We start from the raw sequence: 12,407 nt of genomic DNA, 5'->3' as shown, positions 1-12,407 counted from the left end.
AAGAGAGGAGAGAGGAGGAAAGAGATAGAAAAATGGTTGGAGTGTGTGTGTGTGTGTGTGTGTGTGTGTGTGTGTGTGTGTGTGTGTGTGTGTGTGTGTGTGTGTGTGTGTCACTACTACTACTACTACTTACAGTTTTGAAGAGGACCTGAAGCTACTGGCAAGGATTCCAGTCTTCCCTGAACTCTTGGGGAAGACACAAGAGGAAGAGGAAGAGGAGGAAGCTGGGAAGAAGAGGAGGACAAGCACAGCACAGAAGAAAGAGGAGGAGGAAGAGAAGGAAGAGGAGGAGGAGGAGGAGGAAGAAGAGGAAGAGCATGAGAAGGAGAAGAGGGCAGGAGGAGAAGGAGAAAAAAGAGAAAGTAAGTTGTTGTTTTTGTTGTTGTTGCTGTTGTAAATAAAAATTGTTGATATTCTCTCTCTCTCTCTCTCTGTCTGACAGTGAGTTAAGTGTCACTGCTGGACTGGATCAGCACCAAAGACAGCCAAAGTGATGTCAGACATTGCCCAACTCTGCTGCAGAGGACTGGCCCAGCTGTGTGTGTGTGTGTGTGTGTGTGTGTGTGTGCACCAGGGTGTCAGGTATTCACACCCAATTCTTGCTGCATAATTGTTTCTGCAGGATTGAATCAAGTTTGTAATCTTGCATTGTTTAACAAGTTGAGTTCTCAAATTTTTTTTTAATCTGGCTCCCCCTCCCCCTGTGTTAGAATATTGCATGTTTCCAAGGCCACAGGGATGCTTAGACGGGTTCTCAAGTGTTTCCTGTCACTAATGCAGAAATGATGTTAATCTGTCACTGCAACTGTAAAAACACCCTTGAAAACCTGCATCACTTTAACTAAAGCCTTATAAAAGAATGTTTCTCCTGTCAGTACTGCAGAAATGTTGTTAATGTGTCACTGCAACTGTAAAAACACCCTTGAAAACCCGAGTCACTTCAACTAAAGCCTTTTAAAAGAATGTTTCTCCTGTCAGTACTGCAGAAATGTTGTTAATCTGTCACTGCAACTGTAAAAACACCCTTGAAAACCTGCATCACTTCAACTACAGCCTTTTAAAAGTGTTTCTCCTGTCAGTAATGCAAAAATGTTAATATGTCACTGCAACTGTAAAAACACTTGAAAACCCACGTCACTTTAACTAGAGCCTTTTAAAACAATGTTTCTCCTGTCAGTAATGCAGAAAAGTTGTTAATCTGTCACTGCAACTGTAAAAACTCTCTTGAAAATCTGCATCATTTCAGCTACAGCCTTTTAAGAGCGTTTCTCCTGTGAGTAATGCAGAAATGTTGATCTGTCACTGTAACCGTAAAAACACCCTTTAAAACCCACATCACTTCAACTCCAGCCTTTTAAAAGAATGTTTCCCCTGTCAGTAATGCAGAAATGTTGTTAATCTGTCACTACAACTGTAAAAACACCCTTGAAAACCCACTTGACTTGAACTAAACACACACACACACAAACACACAGCACTAGTACTGCTGTTGCCACACAGATCAGTGAGGGGCTGCTGAAACAAGTGGAGCTAGAGGTCAGTGCTGTGCTTCAAGAGGCAGACCAGCCACAGATGAATGCTTGACTCACCATACTCATCATCAACCTGTGTCCTGTACTTTGTGTATAATATCTTTGAGTCTTGAATCTAATACACTCCTCACTGTTCACTTGTACATGTTGAGCCTCACTACATTCACGCAGGTCGGAACAAAATTAAGTTTGTCCATTTTGTGTGTCCATTCTTTATTGTGGCCATTGTACAAGATGCAGCGTTTGTGTATGTTATGCTGTGTGTGTGTGTGTGTGTGTGTGTGTGTGTGTGTGTGTGAGGGGGTCACTTATTGGTGAGGGGCTGTGGGGAGTCACTGTGGGTTTGTAAACATACTGTGGGGGGACATACTGTGGCGCTGTGGCCTGAGGTGAGGTGAGAGAGAGAGAGAGAGAGAGAGAGAGAGAGAGAGAGAGAGAGAGAGAGAGAGAGAGAGAGAGAGAGAGAGAGAGAGAGAGAGAGAGAGAGGCCAGCATCAGTGAAACAAAGCAGATGTTGTTGATTGTTGATGATGCAGGGGAGAGGTGTTGTTGTTATTCAGTGTTCTTCATTGCACGAGTTGTTGTTGTTGTTGTTATTATTGATTGGCAACCAAGCCTGGCTGGCGTGGGCCTTGTCATGTGGCCCACAGGTAATTCTTAGTGGTCAGTCTATCGGTGAGTGAGTACAGCTGAGCGCTGCCTGATTGCACGAGAGGTATTGTTCATAGTTGTTCATTGTAGGTGAGGGAAGACACAGTATGTTGAGGGAAGGCAGCAGCTGTGGAGGAGTGAACAGCTGCACCACTGCCAGCAGCAGCAGCAGCAGCAGCAGAGCCCCACCACTGCTGAATACTTCTACTACCACTACTAACTACTGCTGATGTTTTTCTCCTTCTCCCAGCACAGCAGCAGACTCGGGTACTGTTACAGCTCTGCTCCCTCCTACAGGACACGTTCCCATCACCTTCACGTCCTGGACACGTGCACAAACTTGTGCCTGGGCAGTCTCACTGCAGCAACTGCCAGTGCTGTGGCTGGGTGGCAGGAGGGAGGGACAAGCTGGCCACCCTCTCTGTCACCACCTGCTGGGGAAAGACCACCATTATCATCATCTTTGTTTTCCTTTTTTGTTTTCTTTCACAATTTACAAGGAATATTAACAGAGTTTGTTTTGTTAGTGTTGTCTGTTTGTTATTAAATGATGTGTTGATTGTGTTGTTGTTGTTTATGTGTTAGTTGTTGTTGTGTTTTGTATGTGTGACTGATGAATAAAGGCAGTCGTGTCACACTTACAGGTGTTTGTTTGCACCTCAACTCTACACAACAATAATGGCCTGGATAGATGTATTATTATTATTATTATTATTATTATTATTATTATTATTATTAGTGTATAATTACCAGTATATTTCAACAAACGCTGGAACTACTACTACTACTACTACTAAAAATATATAATCCAGGAGCTCTAATAGCATTTTTACTACCATACTGAACATTGCTATCAATTCTACCACCACCACCACTCTTCACCTTGCTCATCCTGTCCCTGCACCCTGGCCAGCTGCTGGAGGAGGAGGAGGCCCCAGTGACACTGGGTGAGGTAGAAGGTGGATGCCATTTCCTCCTCCTCCTGCTGTAGCTGTTGCAGCTGGTGCTGTGTGGCTCTGGGGGTCCCTCACAGACAATGTGGCACTCACCACACACAGCCCACCAATTATCTCCTCTGCAATAGTGATGAGAGGTTACATTAAAGTAGGTTACCACTTAAAAAGGCTTAGAGACACTTAGAAATACAAAAAAAAAAAGAAAAAGTAAATAAATAAGACAAAGAAAGGTTAGGTTAGGTTAGGTTGTGTTAACACTCAAAATGGTGACAAAAATACAGTTTGATTGAATTTGGGAAGAGGAAGAAAAAGAACAACAGGCAAATATAAAATGAGAGAGAGAGAGAGAGAGAGAGAGGAGAGAGAGAGAGAGAGAGAGAGAGAGAGAGAGAGAGAGAGAGAGAGAGAGAGAGAGAGAGAGAGAGAGAGAGAGAAGTAGGTGAGTAAAATAGCAGGTGTAACAATAATGAAGTGCCTCCCTCCTTGACTTGGGACAGTGAAGGTGGTAACAGGCCCTGCCACCATCTCAAACCACCACCTTTCATCACCACTTGTTACTTTCAAGCCACCAGCGCATACGCATTACCTTCATTCCCTATTAAGTTGAACACCTAAATACTACTAATGCCACCACCACCTTCACCACCACACATCAGTCAATTCATAAATAAAACCAATACTTCCCGTTCTTGTAGTTTTCATATGTAATGAAACAATGGAGGCAGGAATCACGTCGGCAGACAGACACAGATTGCTCTCTCCACCAGTCCCCCATCAACAGATTGACTGACTGACTGACTGACTGAAAGACAGACAGACAAACACAGATTGCTCTCTCCACCAGTCCTCCATCAGCAGATTGACTGACTGACTGACTGAAAGACAGACAGACACAGGCTGCTCTCTCCACCAGTCCCCCATCAACAGATTGACTGACTGACTGACTGAAAGACAGACAGACAAACACAGATTGCTCTCTCCACCAGTCCTCCATCAACAGATTGACTGACTGACTGACTGAAAGACAGACAGACACAGGCTGCTCTCTCCACCAGTCCCCCATCAACAGATTGACTGACTGAAAGACAGACAGACAGACAGACACAGATTGCTCTCTCCACCAGTCCTCCATCAACAGATTGACTGACTGACTGACTGAAAGACAGACAGACACAGGCTGCTCTCTCCACCAGTCCTCCATCAACAGATTGACTGACTGACTGACTGAAAGACAGACAGACAGACAGACACAGGCTGCTCTCTCCACCAGTCCCCCATCAACAGATTGACTGACTGACTGAGCGAATGACAGACAGACAGACAGACACAGGGTGCTCTCTCCACCAGTCCTCCATCAACAGACTGACTGTTTGATTGATTGAAAGACGGACAGACAGACAGCCTGCTCGTATTTATTTGCTCAACTTCTCAACTTACTTGACTGCAATCTCAGTCATCTAATTTTCATTATCAAAGAGTCAATAACGTTAAAATTTAGCCTCATTTACTAATATTATTACTCTCTCTCTCTCTCTCTCTCTCTCTCTCTCTCTCTCTCTCTCTCTCTCTCTCTCTCTCTCTCTCTCTCGCTGATGCCACATCACACAGGTCATTATATAGATGGAGTTGTTTAAATAAACACTCATTTCCCAATAGAATTAATTTTGTATTGTAAGTTTACATCAATAGTGCAATAATAGTAATCAAAAGCACAGATTTCTGCCTTTCATTACGTGGAGCTTCGATCTCAAATAAAAACCATTATATATTAAATCAGATAAGGTAACAGCCACCTGGAACACGAGGAGCAGGGGAGAGCAGGCGAGGAAGAGTGGGGAGAGGGTGGCGGGCAGGGGGGGAAGGGAGCGGGATGTGAGGGGAGGGGAGGGGAGAGAAGGAAGGTCTGAAACAGGGAGGTGAAACAAGTGAACGAATGACAACAGTTTGCTAGTTACAGGAGTATACACACACACACACACACACACACACACACACACACGACCATCTCCCTATAAACCTTGACAACCGTAGCATCACCATCACCACCACCACCACCACCATCCCAGCCCTCAACCGCACCCAGCAACCACAACACCGTTAAGTCCGATATCCCTACCACTATTACACAACCACCACTATCCCCAACAATCACAACCACCTTCACCACAAGCCAGTCACTTTCACAATCACTACCAACACTCTTCCACCAACATTCCACCCCCCCCACCGCAACTACCACCACCATCACCCTAGTTAGGCAACCACCTCCATCCTCTACAACCACACACATACCAAACACCACCACAACCACCACCTTGACCCAGTCACGTCTGCCATAGCCACCTCCACCTCCCCCTTCCACCATCCTACTCTCCACATCTCTCTTCCACTATCCACTCCTCCCTATCTACTACCAGGCCATACTCACATCCACCTCTCCCTTCACACCGCAATCCACCAGAACACGCCCGCTGAGAAAAGATGCAACACCACTTCACACCGCTGCAACACAACCGGAGACCCGTCACATCACGTTAGCGGGCGCAGGGCGAATGGCTGAGGAGACGGCGAGCCGGGCGAGGAGAGAGTATCACGTGACTTCAATACTTGGTGCTGATTGGTCGAGGCTGTGCTGAGGTAATTGTCACTCAGAACAGAGCCGCACTCATAATACGGCTTGTAATGATAAAAAAGAAAAAAAAAAAAAAGAATCACGGTTATATTAGCAGTAGAAGACACCAATACACCGTGAGGCAAGAAGTAAGAACAAATGAAAGATACATCAGTTTTACGAAGAGTAAGAAAGAAAACGGAAAAATAGAACGCTCTGATTGGCTGACGGGAAGCAGGCCATCACTACAGCTTTCGTATTTATTGAGGCTTATAATTATAGACTTTAAATAGCCACTTGAGACTAATAAAATAACGTAGTACATGTAGTGAGGATGTTTTCACCAATGAGAGACAGGATAATGCTACGAAAAAAAGAAGATATATTAGAGTCATTGGGGGAATGTAGTAAGGCAGTCTCAGGTATCATAAATGCACTTGTTTTTCATGAGGACAGGTTATGTGCCTGTATTCTGAAAAGCTTTGCTCTCACACCAGACTGTTTTCAAAGGCCACAATGATGATTACACGGGTTTTCAAGACTGCTTTTCCCTTTGATGGTGTAGAAACCTTACCAGTCTGTCACGAGGACCGAAGAAACATCCTTAAAACCCGTGTAATTTCTACTACAGCCTCTTGAAAGTATTCGGATGCGGGCAGATATGTTTCTGGATACTGTATAGGGTCTCTATAGACATCTGTTGTGTTTTGCTTTACTCTGCGAGAAATTAACGTGTAAGTTGTGTGATGCGGGAACAGCTAGCCTGGGTGGACCTCCCCTCCTTTCTTGTTCCTCGGCTCGCTACGTACTGGGGTGGCGCCGCGCGGCACTAAGTGATCCAAGCCTTACAGGAAACACTTAGCAAATGACTGTTTAAATTTTTGTATGTGTCAGTGAAGGAAATGTACAGACACGCGTAACACAACAATACAGGGCTTGTTATCATTATACAATTAACATTTCTCATCATCTTCATTGTATTCATTATGCACATCACTCTCATCATTATTATCACCCTCCTCCTCCTCCTCTTCCTCCTCCTCCTCCTCCTTCCCATCATCATCATCATCATCATTCTCATCTTCATCATCATCACCACCATTATCATCATTATTATCACCATCATTCTCATCACCATCTTCACGAGGTCATCACCATTCTTTCTCGTCCTTCTGGCAATGATGACCCTAATGACTACACTGAGAAATGGCCTTCATCATCGCAGCCATTATCATCATTAATACCATCACCATCATTATCACCACCTCTCACCACTATTGTCATCATTGTCATCACCATCATTCTTATCACCCTTATTTTTTATTGTTCCCAAACCCACCACCACCATCACCACCGCCACCACTGTCATCATCATCGTCATCATCATAATCATCATCATCATCATCATCATCATCATCATTGCTCGCCATTGTTGTCCTTTAGTCTTATGTAAAATTTTTACAGCGCAATCTTGGTTACCAAAAGAAGGGAAAAGAGAAGAAAAGGAAGAGGAGGAGGAGGAGAAGGAGGAGGAGGAAGAGGAAGAAGAGGGGAAGCAAGAGGAGGACAAGATGTTGGGTGATTAGCGTCATGAGAGAGAGAGAGAGAGAGAGAGAGAGAGAGAGAGAGAGAGAGAGAGAGAGAGAGAGAGAGAGAGAGAGAGAGAGAGAGAGAGAGAGAGTTGTTTTTGTTGTATGATTAATTTATTACGCTTGGAAACGCGCCAGTGTACAGGGAGGGATACACCATATAGAAATACTCCCGGCAATATAAACTGATAGTTGAAATAATGACAGCATGAAGGCGAGCAGGTTGTGGTGAGGCAGAAGGTAAGTATCAAAGGCAGGGACAGCAGACATAAATGAATTAACAACAGAGTGAAGCTGGGCTTTTATAAGTTGAAAGTAGGTAATACAACATGGAACTTGTGATATTTTAACCCGTGCACTGTTCACTACGTACAAGTAGTACAAGTACGTGTCTCTTAGGGAAATGTTTAGGACGTACTTGTACGTTTGCCGTTTTGCACAGTTGTGCGTCCTTTTATTTTGTTTTTGTGTAGATGTCCTTATCTTAGTCGTAATAAAGAATAATTTGGCAACTGAGGAAGTTATTATTTGTCACATATACATAGAGTTTTGGCGGGATATCCAATGAGCCGTGTGCTTCTCTATTTATAATGAACATTTTCAATGTATTTTGTTACTTTGTCTTCACATCCATCAGCATATTTACAAAATCAATGGAATTTAAATGATTTCAAAACTATAACATTGGTGTGCAATAAAAAAAAGTTATAAAATTTTTGGCGCGTTTTTCTTGTTGAGCGGTGGTGGTAACACTGGCCGGGGGAGCGGCCACCTTTGTCCCGCTCTCATTCAGCGCGTGCCTGCTGCTGTCAAGACCTGTTCACTGCAGGCCCTGACAATGCCGTTTCATAAAAAGATACCCAAGGTATTGTCTGAGGCTGATATTTCAGCCCTTCTTGATGATGAAGGGGTGACAGAGATAGGGGACAGTGAATCATCAGACGATACTAATGATCCTGATTACTCTGGTGAGTCAGGCACAGAGGAGGATGACTGTGAAGTAGATGATGTGGCTCACTCACAACAACGACATCCAGCAGTGCACAGATACAGCCACAATCTCCTAAACGGAAAGCCACAGAATGTACAGATACTATATCGAATGGGTACCAGCATGGTAGTGCAGGACCACCTAACCCACCAGGCACATGTCAAAGTCAACACAACACACTGCACATAGTAACCCCCCCACCTCACCGCTGCGAGAGAGCGACATTTTTCGCCTGTTTTTTACAGAGGAAATAATGAAAACCATAGTTGAAGAAACAAACAAATTCTACGGTTTTACGATTGCTTGCAGAGTACTTTTACCCAACTCTCGCTTCCTAGACTGGCATCCAACAACTGTAAGGGAAATGAACTCTTTCCTGGCACTTATTATGCTGATGGGGCTGAATCTTAAAGAAAAGTATAAGCTTTACTGGTCGACTGATCCACTTCATCACGTGCCAGTTTTCAGTAAAGTGATGTCAGTAAACAGATTCACTGCCTTCCTGCAGTCCCTACATTTCCATGGCAACACAAAACCCACTGACGATGATAGAATGAGAAAGATATATTTGCAACCGCTTCAAATCAACATTCAGGCCATTTCAGAAGTTGGTTATTGATGAAAGTCAGGTACTCTGGCGGGGTCATTTGTATTTTCGCCAGTACATCTGAACGAAGCGTCATAGATTTGGCTTGAAATTATATGTTCTCTGTGATTGTGAAACTGGCTTCATATTAGACATGATTCTGTACTTAGGAGCTGGAACAGACATAAACCTAACGCAGGGACTGGGCAAGTCAGGGAGTGTTGTAAGCACTATGCTTGAGTCTTATTTGGGTAAGGGACACATTTTATATGTTGACAACTGGTACACCAGCCCTTCTCTTTTTCATTTCCTACACGAAAATATGACAGGGGCCTGCGGAACAGTGAAAACAAATAGGAAGTTTATGCCTAAATATCCCTCTAAACTCGTGAAAGGAGAAGTCATCCACAAACAAGCAAATAATATTCTCTCACTTAAGTGGAAAGACAAGAGAGAAGTTCATTTGCTTACCACTGTTCATGAGCCAAAAATGGAGCGGAGTGAAGACACTGAGCGCTGCACGGGTACTTTCATCTGCAAGCCTCAAGGTGTGATTCATTACAACCTAAACATGAGGTTGTTTGATAAAAGTGACAGTATGATGTCGACAGTGGAATGCAAACGCAAACAATGAAATGGTACAAAAAACTGTTTTTCCATCTTGTTGACTGTGCCACTCTCACGCACACATCCTGTACCAGGGCAGCACAGGGAAGAAGAGAACACTGTATAATTTCACCAGAGGTTGTGAGACAGCTTCTCGAACAGTACTCTGAGCCACGAAATGGGGTAGGAAGGCGTGGGGCCGCAAATGGTGATGACCCTACACGCCTCACAGGACGTCAATTTCCAAAGACCATCCCTGCCACGCCGTGTGAGAAAAAAAGCAGAAGCCTTGTCACGTGTGTCGCACATCAACACAGCGACCCAAAGCACGGAAAGACACGCGATATATGTGTGTGGAATGTAATATTGCTGCTCTCTGCCTGGAACCGTGCTTTGAGCAGTATCATACACTAAAGTAATGCTAAATGTGTCACATAATCATGTACACAGTGTATACAACAAATGGAGAAAAATAGGCACAGGAAATAAGTAAGCAAAAAAATAAAAAAATAAAAAAATCAGGACAAAAGTTTGTAAGGAATATAGTTGTAAATGATTGAATGAAGTAAACTCCAATCCCTCCTCAGGATCCCTCTTAGCGAAGGTGCCTCTGACGTTTTGCCTCTGTTGGTGGGGAGACCTGAGGAGGCATTTTGCTGATTTTTCTTGCAATGACTATTGCTTCCGTGTCAGAGACCCGTCTTTGTGTGCTGAGCGCATAACAGAGGTGATAGTGTCTGGCATGGAGGCGTACATTCCTCACTCTTTTTCTCGTCCTAAACCTTCTAAACCTTGGTTCAACACAGCTTGTTCTCGTGCTACACATAATAGAGAGGTGGCCCACAAAAGGTACTTAATCCTTACATCACCAGAATCTCATGCACTTTATATTTCTGCCCGGAACCATGCCAAGTCTGTTCTCCAACTAGCCAAAAACTCCTTCATTAACAGAAAGTGTCAAAACCTTTCAAGACCTAACTCCCCTCGTTACTTCTGGCATCTGGCCAAAAATATCTCCTATAACTTTGCTTCTTCTTCTTTCCCTCCTTTATTTCAACCAGATGGCACCACTGCTATCACATCTATCTCCAAAGTTGAACTCTTCGCTGAAACCTTTGCTAAAAACTCTACCTTGGACGATTCTGGGCTTGTTCCTCCCTCTCTTCCACCCTCTGACTACTTCATGCTACCTATTAAAATTCTTCGCAATGATGTTTTCCATGCCCTCGCTGGCCTAAACCCTCGGAAGGCTATTGACCTGATGGGTTCCCTCCTATTGTTCTCCGAAACTGTGCCTCCGTGCTTGCACCTTGCCTAATCAAGCTACTATATACAATTGAAATTTAAGGGAAGCTCGCTACGCCACCACCAACACAAGGTGCTCAGTTGTCTGTGTCTGTGTCAACGTTCTCAAACATAACATAACTCTCTGGAGAAACTTTATTGGTCCCTTTGATATGGGGTATTAAAGGGTAGCACAGAGAGAGAGAGAGAGAGAGAGAGAGAGAGAGAGAGAGAGAGAGAGAGAGAGAGAGAGAGAGAGAGAGAGAGAGAGAGAGAGAGAGAGAGAGAGAGAGAGAATTACGGTCATTTCGCCCACATGTCAATTCGCCCACAAGTCAGTCAATTCGCCCACAGATCAATTCGCCCACATATAAGAGTCAATTCGCCCACATATATTTAAAAAAAGAAATAATTATTAAAAAAAATCTACATACATGTAAGATTAAGAAAGTGGTGACAAAGAATTAAAAAGAAACTTTGTAACTGATTCAGAAATCAGTTACAAAGAATTAAAAATAAACTTTTATCAAAAGACAGTTAAATAAATGTAATATTCAGAAAGTAATGAACAAAAAGTAGTTACAAAGAATAAAAAAAAAACTTTGATTAAAAGACAGTTACATACATATAATATTCAAATAGTGACAAAGAATTAGAAACTTTTATTAAAATATAGATTCAGCTGCGCACTGGGCCATTCAGGTGAGCACACGCTTTCAGCAACTGATATGCCGATCGCTCACCCCTCACGTGTTCCTCCCAAAGAGTAAATATTTGACCCTGTAAGTTTCTATATTTTTTCCGTTGTATCCTTCGTAGCTTTTTTTTTCGGATACTAGCCTTATGTAGATAGATGTCAATTTAGCCCCTTTGTGGAGAAGGCTTACGAGGAGGTGAAACTGGAGGTTACATCTACCTGCAGCACGTTTGTTTAGTCGATTGTGCCAGCCTTCAATGTCATTATTGGTGCGGATAGACTGATTGAAAATACTCCAGCTAGAAGTTGGTCATAAGGAGTTGTGGATCCATGTTCTTGAAATGTACTGCATTATAGTCTGTAACTGGGCTGTGGTAGCTTGACGTGAGAGCCATTCAAACACGGGACCTATATCTGCCTCAGGCAGAAATGGAAGGACCATCACTTTCCGTAAGTGTTTGTACGTCCCGTCATCATGTGTGTATGCATGCTGGAGACCAACCTCTTGAACCTACATAAGTATTTCAAAACAAAGAAATTAGACATTGTATTGTACAAAAGAAAAAAAAAATCTGGTCATATTATGGTGATCCAATTTGTTTTAAAACTACTATTCGACAGGTACTATATATAAGAAATCTGTAGGCAATTAGCTAAATTGACTAACCTTTCTCCATACAGCTTGCGTCCAATGGTATACGCATCCCTTGACCTTGGCATTAGGCAAAACCTCAGGCAAGACTTTCCACATTACTTCTAGCTCAAAATTCAGGTTTTTGGGCTCTGTCGGTCTTAAAATTTGTCTTTGTTTGCTGTTCTTGCCAAATGCTCTGGCTTAGGCAGACTAGGGCATGGTGCATTTCCTATCTCTTTTAGCAACACATCATCCACTATACCAGTCGCT

The 12,407-nt window shown here is 43.3% G+C and overlaps 1 long non-coding RNA gene across 1 annotated transcript; it reads right to left on the bottom strand.

Annotated features, from left to right (window-relative positions):
• Positions 1–1,933: 1,933 nt before the first annotated feature.
• LOC135104984 (uncharacterized) lies at positions 1,934–5,726 on the bottom strand. Its single transcript, XR_010270660.1, has 3 exons — positions 5,568–5,726; positions 3,066–3,258; positions 1,934–2,617 (listed from the first exon to the last, which is right to left on the bottom strand). It is a non-coding gene; the product is annotated as an uncharacterized LOC135104984 (long non-coding RNA).
• Between the last annotated feature and the right edge of the window lie 6,681 nt (positions 5,727–12,407).

The sequence above is a fragment of the Scylla paramamosain genome, chromosome 11 (genome assembly GCF_035594125.1).
Source record: "Scylla paramamosain isolate STU-SP2022 chromosome 11, ASM3559412v1, whole genome shotgun sequence".
Lineage (NCBI taxonomy): Eukaryota > Metazoa > Arthropoda > Malacostraca > Decapoda > Portunidae > Scylla > Scylla paramamosain.
The sequence above is the reverse complement of the archived record's forward strand: the minus strand, read 5'-3'. Positions and strand labels throughout refer to the sequence as shown.